The 19,326-nt window shown below is 36.8% G+C and overlaps 1 long non-coding RNA gene across 2 annotated transcripts in view; it reads left to right on the top strand.

Moving 5' to 3' along the window:
* LOC106538290 (uncharacterized) overlaps positions 1–18,326 on the top strand; it is a 32,380-nt gene extending 14,054 nt beyond the window's left edge. The window contains exons 2-3 of one of the 2 annotated variants that reach the window (XR_015696609.1): positions 10,322–10,418; positions 17,961–18,326. This is a non-coding gene — a long non-coding RNA (uncharacterized LOC106538290). The remainder of the gene's footprint in view (positions 1–10,321; positions 10,419–17,960) is intronic. The other variant, XR_015696610.1, reaches the window with a different exon arrangement.
* Positions 18,327–19,326: the final 1,000 nt, after the last annotated feature.

Here is a 19,326-nt window from a genome sequence, read left to right as displayed (position 1 = left end):
GTGACTGGATGGGAGTGGCTTGCCGCCCATGTGACCGGATATGAAGATGCCGACGACACTTGTCAGAACCATCTTAAATTACCTCACACACAGCACTGGCATGCATAAGAATATGATGTAAACTTGTTTTTTAAAAGGCATCTTTGGTTTGCGTTAAAACAACTTCAACACACGCAATGTTCTGATTGCACCACAAATGCAGTAGCCGTCCTTACCTTTCACAGGCACTGAGTTTTATAAATATGAGCATGATAGTGTAGAATAATCATATCCAAGGACCAGTGGTGGGTTTCAAAATTTTTTGGAACCTCTTCTGTAGGTGTGGCCTGCTTTCCGGGTCCACTGGTGGAACCTCTTCTAACTGGTTCGGTAGATTTGACGAACCGGTTCTACCGAATAGATGCGAACTGGTAGGAACCCACCTCTGTATTGCTCCTTCTGAGAATGTATGAAGATGCAGATAATCCTTGACTTATCACCATTTGTTTAGTGATTGTTCAAAATTACAACAGTCCTGAAAAAAGTGACTTATGATTGTTTTTCACATTTATGACATTGCCTCAAATTAGATAACATTCTGGATATGCTATATCTTTATTTACCTAGCCATATCTCTTTAAATAACTTTGTTAAAAAGGGATCATTGATCAAAATCCAGATGCTTGGCAACTGGCATGTATTTATGATGGTTGCAGTGTCCTGGGGTCACGTGCTTATCTTTTATGACCTTCTGATAAAAAGTCAATAGGGAAGCCAGATTCACTTAACAGCCATGTTACCAGCTTAACAACTGCAGTGATTCTCTTAACAACCTTCACAAGAAAAGACATAAAATCGGGCAAACTGTTTTGTTTAGCAATGGAAATTTGGGGCTCAATTGTAATAATATGTCAATAACTACCTGTAGTACCATAGTCAGATTTTGCTACTGCTCTGCATAATATTGCTTAGCCCCAAAGTGAGAAGCATGATTGCCCATCCTTCTGTCTATAAGGCAGTCATCTGTAAATTCCCATGTCTCTCCTCTCCTCCCCTGCTCTCCCCTCTTTTTATTGAATAGAATCCTAAGAAAAAAATAAACCCAATTTATTCTATCATTTGGAAATGTACTTATTTTCTTACAAACCTACAAAATTTTACTTTCATGTTATTGGTCTATATCATTCCTCTATTATTTATACTGTTTTTCAGTTTCTGAATTTCACAAGACACAAATGTTGTACATATTAAATGACTTTGTAAGTTCGTAATTAAGGATTTCAAATGTTTCCATAATATATTCTGATTCTCCAACCTCCATGCTTACTTATCTTCTCCTGTTACTCATTTTCCATTTTTGGCATGCTTGTGGAGAGGTGTTTTTTTTTTACTGCATTTCTTTCATATTTTATCTATGGCTTTTAATTTTCTGAATGGCTTTTTAAGAAAACTAATCCCTTTTTAACAAAGTTATTTAAAGAGATATGGCTAGGTAAATAAAGATATAGCATATCCAGAATGTTATCTAATTTGAGACAAATGGCTCGGATCCATCCTTCTCTATGGTTTAGTTGGAACTCAGTGTTTATATTACTATTTAAGTATGGACCTAGACTTGCACAGAGAAGAATCTCCAGTGGGGAGTCTAAAATACATCCTGGCTTTTTGCAAAAGCAGAAGGGTCTTTAAAATTAGATTTCCAGACTTTTGTTCTCTTTCCATGTTTATGCTTGTGACTAATGGACTTATAAAATAGGCCAAATTGTTAATCATGTTGTATAGTTGATAAGGTTTTCATTGCACAATCTATACTTATCCATAATTCTTAACTCTGAAAATTAATGAACACAGATTATTATACTGTGTCCAGATCTCTCCTTTATACTCCTTAAACATGAGATAAACATAAGAACACAGCAAAGCTTATATTCACTGTCGATTATTTTGACTCATTCATTCAAATCAGATTTTAAATTGTTTTAATGTATCTATCTAATAAAATTGCCTAACTTTGCACTGATTTGAAGGTTTATTGGAGTTTTGTACCTTCATGTTTATGCTTTTTATAGACATAACTATTTTTAAATTAAGTCATCATCCCAACCAAAAAGTAACTTTTAAATTCATCTTGCAAATTCATATTGGATTTTGCCTGATTTGCAAACCCTTAAAAAGCTAGTAGGTCCAGTGTCTGGTATATGATTAAAATCATCCTGCAGTTAGCCCAAAGAACAGAATTTATTCTGTTTTTTTCCGATGAGTCTGCTTATTAACAATTCAAGCAGAAAGAAGTTCAGAAATAGCCAATCATGGGGAAACCCAGGATTAATTATCTAATACTTAGGATCTCTTGAACCTTGAAGAAATTCCTGCCAGTATAGCTTGTAGGGAAGCCACTGTGGCATGAAGAAATGTCAAAGTTTTGACTGTTTGCCAAATTATTTAAAGATATCTCTCTCTTTCACATATGGTATTTTAAAATAGCTAGATGATTGCTAGAGAAGGACGTTTGAATAACCCGTCAATTACTGAAATGACCTGATTGGATGTTTTCCAGGTGATTCTAGCATACAGGTATAAAATACAACAGCGGGGGAAGTGAAATTCAAGGCAACACAGGTCTGCTCTTGTTTTTTTCCCCAAAAAGATGTTTGGTGGTTGGGGAAAGAAAAGGTTGGATTCATTGTAGTGATGCTTATTAACTTCATGTGATCTATTGCTTGGCAAATGCGACTTCTCACATGCTAATATTACCAGCACACAGTGACATACTGCACTGAAATCCTATAGTACATCTGTTTTAGATTAAGATTTTCTGGGCTATTATGACAAACTAAACTTTGTTTTTGAAGTCTCAATCATTCACTGTAAGGTATATCAAAAGGGATATGTACAGACTAGCTTTCAAACACAGGCTATATGCTAAAAGCAAAACCAACCTGGCCATGAAAATTTTAGTTCAGACATCCTTGTACAAAATATTATGGCTGAAGGGTAAGGAAGCCCAACACATTTCTTGGACATAATGCTTTATACTCATGCTGTGGTGAAAACTATGCATTGATATAACCGTCAATATTAATAATCAATTGATGGGGTGTGTGGGGTGAATTGAATCTATCACATCAGTGTTGTACATTGGTAGTAGTTGATCTTGGTATAAGGTTTCTCATACAATAAAAATGACTAGCATAGAGCAGACACCCCAAACCTTTGAGGCTAGTGGGCATATTTGGAATTTTGAGAATATGTTATTGATACCCACCACAAAATGGTTAACCTGATAAATGTGTTAGAAAAAGAAAAATGACCAGGAGTTAAACTGCTGAGTTTTTTTTCTTGCCTCACGGGATTTTCCCTTATCATTTCAGTCGTCGTCCTCCTCTTCCTCCTCCTCCTCCTCCTCCTCCTCCTCCTCCTCCTCCTCCTCCTCCTCCTCCTCCTCCTCCTCCTCCTCCTCCTCCTCCTCTTTGGAACATATTTCTGACAGCTAGCCACTACTTTTATTTTTCTAAGAATGCCTTCAGGGGCCAAAAACATTATTGGAAATAAAATTATGCTTGAAGCTGGCACTTTGCAGCATGTGGGCTTCCTGGTTATTTATATTTAATGCAAAGAGCCTCAATGTAAATAAAATCAGATGGGATGTGGGACTTGGCAATTTCCAAAACAAGTATCCCAGCTTCTTTGGTACTATAGATACACTTCTGGGGATTCATTTTGGTAGGAATGCATCTATTGTTATGGATAACTGTGCCATATCCACACAGAGGCAGGTCCACAAACTTCAGTTAATTAAAAAAAATAGTATTAGCGTATTGTTATGAAGAGTATACATTTTTTTTGCAAACAGAATCAGCTTTACACAGTGGTGGGTTTCAAATTTTTTTTGAACCTACTCTGTGGGTGTGGCCTCCTTTGTGGGAGTGGCTTGCCGGCCATGTGTTTTCTCTTTCTTTCTTTCTCTCTCTCTCTCTCTCTCTCTCTCTCTCTCTCTCTCCTTCCTTTTGTTTCTCTGTCCCTTTTTCCTTTTTTTGTTCATCTCTGTCTCACTTTTTCTTTCTTTTTTTCTTTCTTCCTTCCTTTCTTTCTCTTTCTCTTTCTCTCTCTGTGTGAGTCTCTCTCTCTCTCTCTCTCTCTCTCTCTGTGTGTGTGTGTGTGTGTGTGTGTGTATGAGTGGTGGGTTTCAAATTTTTTTGGAACCTCTTCTGTAGGTGTGGTCTGCTTTCCGGGTCCAGTGGTGGAACCTCTTCTAACCGGTTCGGTAGATTTGACGAACCAGTTCTACCGAACTGGTGCGAACTGGTAGGAACTCACCTCTTACATGATCCCAATTTTAAATAGTTGCAGTTGATTAAAAATCAGATTTGATCTCAGATATTTGTTTTTTATTACTTTCTAAGTAAGTCAAGGTGATGAACATGCCTAAAATCTTTCCTCCTCTTATTTTCTCCACATCAAAGCCCACCTCACAATAAAGAGACATGAGATTCTTGGGCTGAGACAGTGTCTAGTTCAAAGTCACCCAACCAGCTTTCATGCTTAAACATCACTAGAACTTACAGCCTCCTGGTTTCTACGACAGTGTCTTACTATTACACCAAACTGACCATCCATCAATATCCAAAATAAAATAAAAAAAACAGTTGAAAAACACAAACCCATTGAAGTATATTATATAGCAGTGTTGGTGAACCTTTTCGGCACCAAGCGCCGAAATGGGAGCGTGTGTGTGCGTGCGTATGCACACCAGCCACCTGGTCTTCCAGTTTCTAGCGTATATGCATGCACAAAGATCAGCTGGCTGGTGTGCATGCACACGCCAGAAAACAGAAGAGCAGCCACCCAGCATGTGCATATGCACCAGGTGGCTGCTCTTCTGGTTTCCGGCACTCCCACGTGCGTAAGACCAGCTGGCCGGTGCGCTGGAACCTGGAAGAGCAACGGGTGACAGCTTGCATGCCTGGAGAGATGGCTCTACGTGCTACTTCCGGCATATGTGCCATAGGTTCACCAACACAGTTATATAGCCTCACTATGCTTTATTGCATAATATTATTTAAATGCACAGATGTATATTTGTAATTGTTCAGAACCGAAGCTAGATTTGTAAATCCTGTCTATGTCTCAAAACCCACTTAGACAATAGCCATCTAAATGGTTACAAGGCAACCAGCAGTTAATTTTTAACTTCAAGGTCATCAGAATTTTGAACATTACACTGAATGATAAAACTTTATTAACTGTCTGATCGGTCTTTAATATCTGAAAAAGCTTACTTTATGAAAATTGGATATTCTTTTATTCTTCACTAAGACAAGGGAGGCTTTTAAATGTTCAACAAGGTTGAATCATGTCATTTGTTGGTTTGCCATTTTAAATGTAATCATCTGGCACAATGAAGTAAAAGAACAAACAGATTGACATCTGAAAAATATGCTATGCAGGTTGCAAGTAATCTCTGCTATTTCATAATTCAGTGCTGAGTATGTTTGCTGGGCAACAGCCTTACAACAGAAAACAGGTAGTCTATAGATCTTGCCCTATCATCAAGCATATTGCCTGCAAAATAAATTACAATTCCTGCTGCTTTCTATTGCATAACAGATAGAAGAAAATAAGGTGATCCTTGTAGATATTTTATTTAAAAGAATATTGATCTGCTTTTAAACTTGTAAAATACAGATAAATAAGAAAACAGGAAATATAGATGCATACCTCAATATTGCTTAGGTGTTTGCCAACAGTCAACTATTCAATGCCCCCAGTCAAAGTTGCAGGAGGAAAAATAACATTCTGTGGTGCTTCCCCCATATCACATTGGAAGATAATTTTAGAGAAAATTGTTAACTCCTACATCCATATTTCTTCATTATATTTTTAAAAAGCATGACATGTTTCAGAGAGATATATAATTCGTTTGCAGTTTCTCTTCCTCTGCGTATTTAGGTCTTCACAGGAAGCTTGACACTGATTCAGAACTGAAAGACTTTAGCAGAACCACTGGTACCAAAACCAATGGATGAGTGAGTCACTCGCGCCCTTGTGACCTCTAGACTGGACTACTGCAACGTGCTCTACATGGGGCAGCCCTTGAAGAGTATTCGGAGACTTCAGCTTGTCCAGAATGCAGCCACACGAGTGATCGTGGGTGTACCTCGGTTCACCCACGTAACACCTATCCTCTGTGAGCTGCACTGGCTGCCTATTGGTCTCCGGATACGCTTCAAGGCGCTAGTCGTCACTTATAAAGCCCTTCATGGTATTGGACCTGGGTACTTGAGAGACCGCCTGCTGCCAATCACCTCCACTAGACCGATCAGATCCCACAGATTAGGCCTTCTCCGAATTCCATCCGCCGGCCAGTGTCGACTGGTGACTACTCGGAGGGGAGCCTTCTCTGTGGTTGCTCCGACCCTCTGGAACGAACTCCCCGTGGAGATTCGAACCCTCACCACCCTCCAGGCCTTCCGCAAGGCCCTTAAAACCTGGCTGTTCCAACAGGCCTGGGGCTAAAGAGCTGTTGCCCCCGTCTCAAATCGTATGACTGTTGTATGTTTTTAAATTATGCATTGTTATGCTTGTTTTTTAAATTTTTTGTCTGTATTCCCCTTCCCTGGTTGAGTTGTGAGCCCTGCGTCCCCCTCGGGGGAAAAGGGCGGTATATAAATGTAATAAACTGAACTGAACTGAACTAAACTATGCCACTGTTAAAAGAGTTGCACAAAACCTTGCTCCTGGTGCATCGACATACCTTTATTTACAATTTCCCATAGTGAATATTTTAGCATTGAAGAGTAATGCCTATGCATAATAGAGCACAGATAAAATGATTTTAAAATAAAAAAAAACAAGATAATGAGAGCTAATTGCTGAGTGCAAAATTAGCTTAAGGCAACAAAACATGACAGGTTTTCTCACCCTGGGGCTTCTGGGCTGGTCTATTATGCAGAATGAGGTAGTCACTTCATACAGTACAGTAGACACCAGGTACAGTATCTGGAAGGAGTGTCAGTGAGGTCTTGAAAGACAGAATTGGCTGGCTGGCTGGCTGCTAAACTATTTTCTTGCCTGCAGATATGGTGAAAGATGTTCTACTGTTGCCACTTTTGAAATAAGATTCAATTATCAGTCTGGATGGCTTTAGATGTGGGAACAAAACAAGTCTTCCCTTCCGGAGCAAATGTCTTGGTCTTGCCCTGATGACAACTTTCATCCTGGGAGCATATTAAAAGTTGTGTTTTAACCCATCTGGAGGGCACTAGAAGGCGGCTGTGTGGTTTCTTTGCTTTTATGTTGCTTTGAACTCATGACAATTTAGTGATATCTCAGCAGCTCAGGGTTTGCTGAACTTTTAAGATATACGATGTCTTTGCTTTTTTACGCTTAGGAAATATGCTGCATATAATTGAAACAAAATGGTGCATTGTCAAATACATCCTTTTCCAGCCCCCAAATTTCATGTCATTTGGAGGTCTTAAGCTGTAATAATAAAAAATACCCCTCTTCATTTTTGGTTATTTAGAAAGTTGCAATTAAATTTATTTCTTCATTAAATTGCTACAGCGAATGATCCCAAGAGATTTTTTTATCTCCTCTTCATTCTTTATTTCAATATACTGCAGTTTTCTCTCTTCATAAGGTTTATAATCAGTGCAAACATAAACATTATTAATAGTAGCTCTGAGTTAATTACTCTGGCCATGTTTTAAAACTGGGGCAAGAATAATATTGTGAAGCTGGTCTACATAATAATGTAGCCCTTCTAATGTCAGATACTTTCCAGTGCTTTTAGACACATGGAAAATGATACAGTTTTGACACTGCCTCCTTTTTGATAATCCTGGAATAATTACCGTACGTGCAACATACTTTTTAATAAATAACTAATCAATTTATGCACATTAATTCATGGTTTCTTTTCCCCTTAGCTTTTGATTTGATTCTGCCACACTTTTAAGGGATCTAGTGTAAGAACTAATATTCTAATGTCCTTGTGTTTGGTTTGCCATCAATTAGTACATCATTGTACCTGGCTCGCTACTGCAGTATTTGTGGAAATTTCTCCCTTGCTTTGCAATAATTCTGGTTAACCAATGTCATTTTGATTCTGTGTCAGATCCTTACTGTGGGAACATTTCAATCCCAAAAGTTCCCTGTGTAATTATGACTGCCCTGGGAGGCGTCTGCCTTTCTAACCCTGTAAAATAGAACGCCAGGACCATTTTCTTATACATTTGGGATATGCTGTAATCATGTTTGTGATTTACAGTAATGACTAAACTTAAGTTTGGAAATGTAAGAATCCAGGCCCAAAGTTGATATTTCAGGATTTTTTTGGGAGCATTTCTTTTCTGTCCTTAAGGAAAGACTGCCACTTGAATAAAATTGCTCTGCAGACTAGGCAAAAAAGATTAATTCAACTACAGCAGTAAATTTATTAAACAGTCTAGTTGACAGATATAAAAAAGATCAGTAGCAGCAATTCAAATTAAAACAAACCACAGACATTACTAATTCAAATTCTTCAGACTTAGTTATTTGAAGTTATTAGGAAATTGCTATTTGAAGTTATTAGGAAATTAATTATTTGATTATACTTATGGAGTAATTTCTTGGACTCCTTGACTAGTTTCCTCTCCACCATCCTATCAAAGACAAGGCAGACTGATCCAAAAGAGGGTTTTTTTAAGGGTATTGGAGAAACTTCAGACTCAATGTCTTGGATGAGGGATCAGGGATGAGGGACTTCCAATCAATGTCTTGGATGAGGGATCAGATACCTCTAGATCAGGGGTGTCAAATTCATGGCCCACAGGCCAGATGTGTCATGCACTGGCCACACCCACACCTGTTTTAGCGAAGGGGGAAAAAGTCACAATGTGTCACGTGACGATGCCATGATGATGCGAGTTTAATATAAGGCTGTGTCATAGGAAAATCTGTCTGGAAGGTAGATACAGGTAGATTTTAGTCTGGGCATGCCAACATATATCCTTTTTGTAGAGGAAGGACTTAACAAGTGGAAATCCAGAGCATGTCAGAACAAACCATACTAGAGTCCTAGTTTTTACACTGGACTTGTACAAGAGGTTCTAGCATCTCCACCACTTACAAACAAGGACATGTTGAGAATGCTAAACATTGTAAGTATTCTGCCTGCTCCATCTTTATAATGGAGTAGGTACAGGGGTGAAATCTAGCAGGTTCTGACAGGTTCTGGAAAACTGGTAGTGGAAATGTTGAGTAGCTCAGAGAACTGGCAAATGCCACATCTGGCTGGCCCCAGAGTGGGGTGGGAATGGAGATTTTGCAATATCAATCCCCTGCCATGCCCACCAAACTATGCCCATCAAGCCATGCCCACAGAACTAGTAGTAAAAAATTGAACTTCACCACTGGGTAGGTAAACTGTTTAGACCTCAGATGTTATCATGTGATGTTATGGAATGGCCCAGATTCCCCTCTTCCCATCAATAAATACATTGCCAAATCATGAAAGGTTTCATACCTTCCGATATATTTAATAATCTGTGAAATTTGTGGCATTTTAAAATTGTATCTTCAATTAAGAAGCAAAGATGCTGTTTGGAGTCATGCTAATCGATACCTTATGGATAATGTCTGTTTCATAACAAAGGCAACAGGAAATGGGAAAATAAACCCCAAAATGGGTGTTTTTCATATCAGAATCTAAGTTTTAAGGCCTTTCCTTGAAGAAAAGGGTTAAGCTTTCTGATCTGGTTAAGTATTTGCCAAAAAGTAAGGTGTCCCCCCCCCCCCTAACATTTATTTATAGAGAATAATCTAGAAAAGAAAAGTAAACACATTTTTATCTTATTACATTTATGGTAAACCGAATAGCCTCTTTTCTAGGATGCTTTCACAGAAAGATATGGCTATTATAAGTCCTGAGGTCCTCAAAGTTCAGTTTTTGAGCTAAGCACATGCATTTAAGGAACAACAGATCATTGAAAATAAATATCTTTGCCTTCTGTGGTGGTTGTGATGGTAGGTGTTTTGTGTGTGTTGTGTGTGTGAAGGTTGGCATAAGGTGCCCAGATGTCAAAATAGTCACAGCTGATTTGTTGTGGATGTTTGTTTATTAAAATTAATACAGCAATAATTGTAAAGCAACTGGATTACAAATCTGCATAAGAACAAAAGGGGACATTATTAATAAAGCAAATATCTTATAATGTTTCACGGGTTACTAGACTATCATTTTTCTCAAAGCACATGCCTATCCATCTGTGTTATTTCCAAAAATATGCAAATCTCACAAGGTTTAATATATATTGCATTTATTTTCATTTTTCTTTCTTCAATTGTTTCTTTTTAGGATACCCTATCAACAAATTAATTTCATTTAAGGAACAAAAATTATCTATGAATGAACTGCTGTGAAAATTTGTCATTTTGATGAACTGCTACATGAAGTACTTACAATGCACATTGATTGTTCATCATTCACCTGCTTAAAAAGGAATGAATGAGATGCTAACACCCATTGATCACAACCATTTATTTCCCTCAAAGCAACAATATGACAAACATATAGGCCCTTGGTTCATTCAAGCTATTAGCCTCATTTTACTCAGTTTAGGAGAGTGTGTACATACACATCCAAAACACTGCACATTTCAAAAGAACACCTTCTAGTATCACAAAGAAAACATTAAATAAGAAACTCATGGGGACTGACATTCACATAATAAAATTATATCTTCCCTTGGATGTTAGATTTGACAATTTCTTCTCAAAAAGATAAATGGGCATGAGGTAACTGGTTAGGATGGTTTATACTTGTGGGAACTATACTTTGTTGGAAAAAATAAAGAATAACCCTGAAAAAGGGACCAAGGATATTTTATTTGTAAGGATAAAATATCTTAATTGTTTTATGTTTCTAACTTTACAAAGGAAAATTAAAGAGCAAAACCAAGAACTGTTATGGATACAAATATCTAAAATCAAACAGTATATATAAATTTAGTTGAAAAAGAGAATTCAATGTTCCTATTTTTCATTTGAAATGCAAATGTGTATGTGAAGGTTTGTGCATTTGTAATGTAAAAGTTAAATGACTAAAAGGAAGCACAAAATAAAGTTTTTGAAAAAATAAATAAACCTAAAGGACAGCTTTCTGACATAATGGAATGTCCTTTACAAAAAAGGATATATGGTCACTATCGTTGTACACCCGCTAAGATGTTTAATATTTCTTAATCTTTTTCAATGAATCTGCTTCGTTTAGTATCCACTTGAAAGATTTTCTGAGTATAGGGTAGGAAGAATACTCACACCCATATTTGGCTGTTTGAGATGGAGAAGTACCAAGGTGCTTCTAAGGAAGGAGTACAATTTTTCTCCAAGCAATCCTGTCTAGAATTTATCTAGTGAACTGAAATAAGAAAAGAATAGTACAATGGGGGAAGTGATAAATGTGTATATGACACCTTGAATCTCAATTGGTCTTATTTGAAGCCAAGAAATAGCTAGTAAAGATTATTACTATACATTCAGAAAGTAGAGAAAAATTAAGTAGTCACAAGTAGCGTTGCACAGAAGCCAAAGCATAATGACTAATCAGCTGCACTTCCAATTTTGTTTAAGCTTTGTAAATATTCAGCAGGAACATATTCCAGCATAATTAAATGAGGGAAATATTAATTACAGGAGAATAATTAGGAGGGGGTTTCTCTCATCTATCTCTGCTACAAACACAAATACACATACACCCTTAGATATGTCTGTTTAATCAAAACTCTTGAAGTAATTCCTAATCTATCATAAAATGTTTTAAAGGACATGATTAATTCCATTGTTTAAACTGTGTTTTATTGCCATAAGAAATTCTCATAAATGACCCTGTACCCTTCTCACTTATCATTTCCTTCTAAAGTAATATACTAATTAATTTCAATTAAATATATGTAAAAGAAGATCTATTTTGAAAAATGCTTTCCCTTGTCATTTGTTAATATATTGCAAAAGTATAAACCTTGAAACATTTAGCATACAAAATATTCATTTTTGGTAATTTCTCAAAGGGACAATTTATTAAATGAAAGGCTTTTAACATTAGCTAAAAGCAGCCCTGTAAATCATGAGTGTCATCAAACCGCTTCATCACTTCATTAATTTAAAAGATGATTATATGCGTAACTGACATAATTTTGAACAATGTTACATGGTTAATTTATTAATAGTGAAAAGCAGAAATGACACACAGAATTGATTTATTATTATAATTGCATACTTTTAAGAATTTTTCTCTGTGATTTTCACCAACAGTATAAATGAGTCAGGGAAATTCTTCTTTTTCTTAAGAAAGTCACCCATTTGACAAAGACCACAATTTTATAATGCGACAATACATTCTCATTGCTTGGAGAAATTTAGGAGAGACTTTGATTGACACAAACTGAGTTGCAAAGTTTGCAAGTCTGTTAATTATTATGTGGCTCTGAAAAGTGTAAACAAAGACCTTTATTTCCCCCCGTCATTTAATTATTTTAACAATAATCAACACAGAGTCCATATAACAATATAAACCATAGATCAAAATTTGCAATGTTAATATAAACCAGCACAAATAATTCTATGTCCCCATACCAAAATAGTATTGGTCTGCCAGAGATGTTGTCAAAATTAGGAAATACTAGGTTCTGACAATAATTCCAGTTATTAGTAATTCATCAAAGTAGTTAGTCATCAGAATTTCCATGATTTTTAAAAAGCTGAATTATTTTAAGTGAAATAATTAAAGATAAAACATGGCTAGTGATATAATTAAAAATAATGCAACAATGCCCATAAGATAGGGATTTGCATGCAACGTTTGTCCTTCTGGGAAGCACTAACATTTCAAATAACATTGAATGACCCTTTGCATTATGTTTTTATCATAAATTCAACAGTCCTATCCAAATACTAAAAAAGCGTTTCTTGACAATAAAAAGTTGAAGAATTTAGGAGCCTCTTTTTTACTTAAAGAACTGAAGACATATGGAAAAACCACTTAATATTTTTGAATGCAGATAGGGGAAAATATAATAGGTGCTTAAAGGGATTTTTCTTTCTGAATTTTTCCCTTCTCTTTTAAAAATTGCCAGTTAAACTGCAATCCTAAAAAAAAGGGCATGCTTCTGTTTGGAACTGGATTGATGTAATCCAATTTTGTGCCTTATAGTCCTATTGAACTGGTATTGGTATTGGTATTTTATTATTTGTATGCCGCCCTTCTCCGGGAGGACTCAGGGCGGCGAACAATTCAAAGGGGAAAAAAAGGGGGAACATAAAAGACAAAATACAAATAATAAAAGTCGACAACAATCGCACAACCATACATGTCGAGAGGGGAGGGAACTCATCACCCCCAGGCCTGCCGGCAAAGCCAGGTTTTGACGGCTTTTCGGAAGGCCTGGAGAGAGGTGAGGCTCCGAATCCCTGCGGGGAGTTCATTCCAGAGGGCCGGAGCTGCCACAGAGAAGGCCCCCCCCTGGTAATAGCCAGGTGGCATTGGCTTGTAGATGGCACCCGGAGGAGGCCAACCCTGTGAGATCTAATGGGTCTGTGGGAGGTAATTAGCAGCAGGCGGTCTCTCAAGAATTGGCACATGGTACATTCATGAGAATTTTCCTCCCTAAACCACAGTCAGGTATATCAAATTGTATTTCAAAAGAGAATCAATGGAAGTTAAAATCTTCACTAATTCTTACGGTCCCAATATTTTCAGTACAATCATCACTAAGATATAAATGCAAGTATTCCCCCCCCCCCAAAAAAGCCTAGAGTTTGATTTTTGTTAGGGCTTTGGATGGAAAGATTGATTTGTCTCCAGCCTTTCCTTCCTGCTCTGTCTGAATAAGCAGGAAAAATGTGAAATTTGGCTTAGTTGTAATGTGTGCAACCATTTAACGACTAGTTTTCATGAACAGGACCACACCAGTTGGATAACTCTCCTGGTTTGCCACATCAGCCTCTTTTATAAAATAGAGTTTCACTGGATTGTACATGTAGATTCCTTCCTACAGACTGCAGAGAAGGATTGCATATTGTATATTTTTATAAAACAAGACAAGAACCATATAGCAGTCCGTAACCAGTCCATATATTCTATATGCTTTGATGGAAATGTATGTGTCTTCATAACCTCCAGACTTCATCACGATTATACCAATAAGCTGTCACTTATACTGTACTATCGCACGCAAGTCACAAGATTATGCATAAGAGTAGAGATGCAATAATAGTGCACCCATCTTCAATGGAATTTAAAGCCTAATTACTCAGAAGAGCTCTGTGAACATAGTTAGATGATCTCATTAATTCAAATAGTTCAAGCATTTCTTGGCTTTTGCTTATTTAACAAAAGGCCCATATGAGAACAGATGAGTTATAGATCTGAATCCAAAAAGCTATACACAGTCTCTTTTTAATACCTCTGTGCTGAAAGAAGACACTCACACTCTTTGACAAGTCACTCTAAAGACTAAATTTATTTGAGGTTTTTTTTAATTCCAATGCTGTCATCCAGTACTGCTGTTATAAACCACAGAGATACTTTGCCTAATCCAGCTAGAAATCAGTACCAAGGAAGCAAATACACATAAGCTATTGAGGTGTAGCTCAAAACCACACTTCTTCTGATTTAAACTTTGGAGTTCTAGAAATATTTTTGTAATGTTCCCACATTTTCCCTCCTACATTTAGGAATTGGAAATCGTGTTCAGTGTTTCATTTTTCCAGTTTTAAGTTCTGTTTATTTAAAAGATTAGTATGGAAACATGTACATTTCCATGCACATCCTTCCTAAATTAATTTTATATACCTATTTCTGTAATATTTATATAAGCTGCTCCTAATAAGAGTGGATCAACTATATATATGTACAGTATATGTAGATGTAGTTGCATAACCCTATGGGCAGCATTACAAAACTGTATGCATTAGCATATTACTATGTTCCAGCTTGCATATGGGTTCACAGAGTGTGAATCAAATAAGTTTGCATTAAAATGTGAATGGAATAAATTTCCCCCCTGTGCCTTTAATTAAATATGATCTCACTTTTCTTCTAGTTGCTTTAGTGTTTCTCTGTTCCATCCAGCTTTAGAAGAGCAAAGTAAGGGCAGACAGGGCTTTTAGGAACACACACACACCCCATATCTTTCCCTTCCAATAGAAAACAGAGAGAGAACAAGCATTCTCAACCATTAGTTTCAAAGTTGGACTTTGGGCTAGTTTCAACAGCTTGCTTGTAGATGTTGAAATTTCCCAGCAGCTCTTACTTTATTCATAAGGTTAGGCAAGTCAGAGATCCCATAGTTTTCAAACAGCTGCATTCTATGGAGTTAAAATGGCACTCTCATATCCTTTTAAGGCAATATTGGATGTAAGTCTGGAGAACAAATAACTTTCAAATTCTTGGCCTAGACATCAGATACCAGTGCTCAAAGGATGCCTAAGATGATGGATTTTCATTTTAATTTTTCATTCTCATGGTCCAAGTCTGTATGTTCTTCACCTATATTCTTCAAAATGTTTTCAATCAGCCAAATGTTTTGCTTTCAAGCATGTACATTATAACAAAAGGTATGCTGTTATGTACTTATATATTGGTAGCTGCCTTTAATAATGGGCAGCTAATGGAAGATCTCTGGCTAGACACATAGCAATAGCACTTAGACTTATATATCACTTCACAGTGCTTTACAGCCCTCTCTTAAGCAGTTTACAGAGTCAGCATATTGCCCCCAACAATCTGGGTCCTCATTTTACCGACCTCAGAAGGATGAAAGGCTGAGTCAACCTTAAGCCTGGTGAGATTTGAACTGCCAAATTGCAGTCAGGTGGCAGTCAGCAGAATTAGTCTGCAGTACTGCATTCTAACCACTGCGCCACCTTGGCTCTTAGACACGTAGCTATGTCGGGAGGTTCCCTGTTAACAACTTAATCCAGAATCTGTGTGGGCTAAGCCCCCAAATATTTTTTTTTGGCAAAGTGCTTTGAAGCAGGTGTTTCTCGTTAGTTTTTTTTCCTGTATGCAGAACTTTTTGAAGTCAGTTTCCAGAAAAACACATATGGAGCATGAATGCTCACTTTTACACATAATGCAGAAAAAGATATCAACACAGACAATATAACATCTTCCTCAGCTTCTCCCACCTGTGCTCTGAATTGAGTAAGACTATGTATATACTGGCATACAAAAAAAATTGAAAATGAAGGTTCAGAACTTAGAAATTGGTAGGTGGTATCAAAGCTTGATAATTGTTATGTTATGTGTTATTTATTTTATTTTCTTGGAACACTTGACCCTTAGCATCAAGTTTTCACTAAAGTAGTTGTTTTTTCTGTTTTCATATGAACATCTCATGACTTTTGCTAAGTTTGAACATTAACGATTTGATACACTGAAGAAAGTAGAAACTAAGCTCATTAGGTGCTATTAAAAAAAAAAACCTTTAATATGAAGTAATTGTTTGCTTTGAAACACCCACTCTGATTTTCAGTGATCACTCCAAGTGGGGACTGAGAAACAGTGTATTGTTCAGTCTGTAACAAAACACAGACCCCATATAATATCTTACATAAAGTGTGATTATTTGACAATTGACCCAGAGTCTGCATCCTGGAAACTGGGCATGGCTAGTCTAGTGAAAAGAAGGACCAGGGGAGACATGATAACAGTGTGCCAAAATTTGAGGGGCTGCTACAGAGAGGAGTGGGTCAAGTTATTTTCTGAAACACCCAAAGGCCAAACAAAGAATAATGGATGGAAACTGATCAAGGAGAGATTCAACCTAGAAATAAGGAGAACAATCAACGAATGGAACAGCTTGTTTTCAGAAGTTGTGGGAGCTTCATCACTGGAGGACTGCATTAGTCTGCCATTTATCAGAAATGGTGCAGGGTCTCCTGCTTGTGTGTGGGGTTTGACTAGATCAGATGTGGGTTGCTCCCACTTTGGCTGAAGCGATATTGGAATTGTGGCCTGGGTCGCACAATTGGCAGTGACCCAGACTCACCCCCCCGAACCAGTTCCCTGATCTCTTATGCCATTGCTGGCATGTTTATGCGCATGTGCAGAACAATATTTAGTCAACTGCACATGCACCAGCAACACATGGCCACTGAACTGGTACTGACCAGTATAGAAACCCACCCCTGGACTAGATGACCTACAAGGTCCCTTCCAACTTTGTTGATCTGTTAATCTGTTAAATATATGAAACTGTTTCCACCCCAAAGCCTATTCTGGAGGTTGATTCTTGAGGTTCTTTTTATATTTTCTCCATATTTTGGAGAAAATCATGGGGGTAAAAGAGATTTTTCACTACAGGATCAAACCATTTTCCCAAGCTGGACAAGACATCCCACTATTGATTCAATGTATGATACCGAATTTTGATACTACTGGAATAGATTGCAGTGATTATTTTCAGCAGAATTTTGCACACTAGTGGGGTCATAGATAGTCATTCCTTAATGCAATGATGTCATGTGCATTGTGACATCACAACACAAGCCTACCTTTTCATATATTTCATATTCATAACTCTGCACACAAATACATTTATGGCAGATATAGGATTTTTGTCTCAGTGATGGTTGTTTTTCTGGCCCTCCCAGAATTTGCAAACTCTTTTCATTAGAACCTATCACGGATAGAGAGGACATTATAGTGCTTCCACTAGGCAGCTATGACACTGCATCAGAAATATCTACTTCATAAACTTGTCTTAGTTATGTTAACAGAATATGGAGATGATGTTTTATTTACCGAGACTGCTGACGTTTGTCTGAATTCTCTGTTTACTTGGATTCTGATATCTTGCTTTCAAATAATTCAACTGTGCAGAATGCAGGGAAGTTCATTGTTATAACTTAGAGAATGAGAAATTCATTTCAATGGAATTCTGCAGAAAATAGTTAGCAATTTAATAAAACCATATTTTTTTTCTCTCCAACAGTTCAGAACATTCCTGACAAGTTACATTCAATTGATTCTCCAAGAGCTTCCATAACATACATACCAAAATCATTTCACCAATGAAATGCAGCCATTTCTGGGTTGCTCAGTGGAGTCCAGATGTTGGGCAACAAGCTGCATCAGAAACCAGGCAAAAGTTTCAACAGGAATGTAAAGGATCACACACACCCCACCAACATTATACAAAACCGTGTGTGTATTTGTGTTAATGTGCATGCAGCAAAATCCGAATAATAGTTCATTGCATCTGCTTCTTAAATCATCCGATGGGCATTCTTCGTACTTTTATCTATATATTTAAACATCCAGAAGCTAGATACATCTAGTAAATCTTCAATTATCTCTGGCATGTGTGCAGAATTGCCTTCCTCCCCCCCCTCCCCAAAACGACCATTCTTCATGGGTGTCAGCATATATACATAGGGAAACAATTTAGGACAATTTTTTTACAGGAAACATTTGTGGAAGACTGACTCATCTCCAAAATTCTATCATATTTTCCCACAATAGACATGAACTTAACTGAATTACCATCTTAAGAAATTATTTGTAGAGTTGAACCAACATAAGAAACTCTGCCATGACAAAGATTTATAGTTCCTAATAGATCTCTACTCACACAGGTGCAAATGCCTATCTTTTCATACATCATAATATTTAATATTTCTTTTTAAATCATATGGTTTTTGCAATCTTCAGAAAAGCCAAACTTAAGGAGCTGTTCTTCTGTGACAAATTTAATCGCAAGTCTCCAACTTTATTTCCAAAGAAATATGTCAGGATTTTAAGTAATTAAACTGAAGTTTTGTGAATTCCCTTGGAAACTGCAGGCATTTATGCAGGTGCTCACATACGTCTATACTATATTTTATAAATAGAGGGACAGTGTGACTGAAAAAAACAATAATGGGAGACTGGGGAAAGAAAAACATATTGGTGAAGATTAAGCTCTTGCTAAATCTTTTTGAGGTAACAAATACAATTAAAATTCATTGCTTTAAAATATTAAAGCTATGATATATATGTGTGTGTGTGCATGTGTGTGTGTATGTGTGTATATGTGTATATGTGTATATATGTATATATGTGTGTGTATGTACGTATACATACATGCATGCATACATACATACATACATACATACATACATACATACATACATACATACATACATACATACATATATATATATATATATATATATATATATATATATATATATGGAAATAATTTCAGTTTAACTCAATAAGATAATTGCACATAGTCCATGACTTATGACCACAATTGAACCCAACATTTCCGTTGTTAAGTGAGACAATCTGTTAAGTGAGTTTTGCTCCATTTTACT

This window comes from Thamnophis sirtalis, unplaced genomic scaffold (assembly GCF_051295495.1).
Source record: "Thamnophis sirtalis isolate CommonGarterSnake01/CBP01778 unplaced genomic scaffold, rThaSir2_p1.2 scaffold_5, whole genome shotgun sequence".
NCBI classification, from domain to species: Eukaryota; Metazoa; Chordata; class Lepidosauria; order Squamata; family Natricidae; genus Thamnophis; species Thamnophis sirtalis.
The sequence above is the reverse complement of the archived record's forward strand: the minus strand, read 5'-3'. Positions and strand labels throughout refer to the sequence as shown.